This window comes from Epinephelus moara, chromosome 12, assembly GCF_006386435.1.
Source record: "Epinephelus moara isolate mb chromosome 12, YSFRI_EMoa_1.0, whole genome shotgun sequence".
In the NCBI taxonomy this organism is placed as follows: Eukaryota; Metazoa; Chordata; class Actinopteri; order Perciformes; family Serranidae; genus Epinephelus; species Epinephelus moara.
Window position 1 is genome coordinate 42518609 of NC_065517.1, and position 1537 is coordinate 42520145.

The following is a 1537-nucleotide window of genomic DNA, read 5'->3' on the forward strand; positions in this document are numbered from 1 at the left end:
GCAAGTGATGTGAGGACTCTAAAACTTCACCTGAGCCTCCCTCGGCATATGGGTGAGTGGATAATGGCTGAGTTTTCATTTTTGGGTGCACTATCCCTTTAAACAGGAAGTTGAAAGTGAATTGACCCTTTATGTTCAGGTAAACAGCAGCAGCTACTCTAATGTTGTGTTCACACCAAATGTGATGCAAATTTCTGTGTTGCATTACTCGCACAAGTTTGAACCAGTGCAAGAATATTTTGTATTGACTCACTTCATACGCGAATCGATGAATGAACACTGGTATGTCCTTGGTGTCATATGTCTCCAGAGAATCTCAATGCTGATTGGCTATCATGCCGCAAATCTGTTGCTGAAGTTCAGATTTTTCAGCTCTCACAAATAAGCGTATGGCGCAAAATTGCACTACTTGCTTAATTCACGTATTTTGCATCATGTCCGTTGTGCTGCCCGGGGGAAGTTGCATCTTTACATTGACTTTACATGTAATTCACTCATGCGAATTTTCTTATTCGCGCCCGGTGTGAACACAACATTACAGGTGAACAGTGTAAAGCTTCACAGGTCGGGGGTCAGGTCGCTTGTACATTTACACACCTGAAATATTGAGTCCAGGTGTGGTTGATGCTGCTGGAGAGACTGACGACTGGGAACCTCTGAGCTCTGCTGATCACCTCTGTGGAGAGTAAAAAAAAAAAAAAACAGGTTGTAAAATTCACAATTGTCACACTGACAAAGCTCTTTGACTTTTGCGTGTATGTGTGAAACATAACTGGTGCTGGTGCTTGTGACTGTGGGCAGTTTGTGTTCCTGAGCTTTGTTTGTGATTACTGTCTGTTTGGTGTTTGGTGTTTGGTGTGTGTGTGTGTGTGTGTGTGTGTGTGTGTCCATGTCTTAGATTACTGCTTATGTCAAAGCGTCAGATGATGTACTGTTGCTGTTTCTGACTGATCTATCACTGGAGTGAACTGCTTGATAATTTCACGGAACTGAATTTATTATGAAGTAAATGGAGTCTCCCGGGGTTAGTGATAAATACAGTATGTGTATTGTGTGTTTGATCTTGGCACAGACATGCTGGAGTTGGACTGCGCTGGATGAAAGATGAACAGGTAGTGGTTTCATGTGACGCCTGTTTGCAGAGAGCCTCAGGCAACATCGCCCGCAGGTCTGACATGTGTTACGCTGTGAGTTACTGCTCTGTAATATCATCACATTTCTATATCTGATGGAGAAATAACTGCCACTTTAATAATTTCTCCTCTCCACCTCCACACATTGTTTAGCTGTCCCTTTCCTTTTTATAGGCAATCCACAAAAAGGAAAATGTGAATGATAATTTCATTAATGGAAAACATGAGAAAATGTTAGTAGCACTATGGAGCTGTTTTTTATGGGTGAGTCCCAGTTTGTTTTGGGTAACGAATCACAATATGGGAAATTAGAGAAAAGCGTTTGTTTTGGTTGTAAAAGCTTACCTTAGTTCATGTTGGATCCTGATAGAATGGTGTCCTCCTTTGAGGTCAATAGGGCTGTG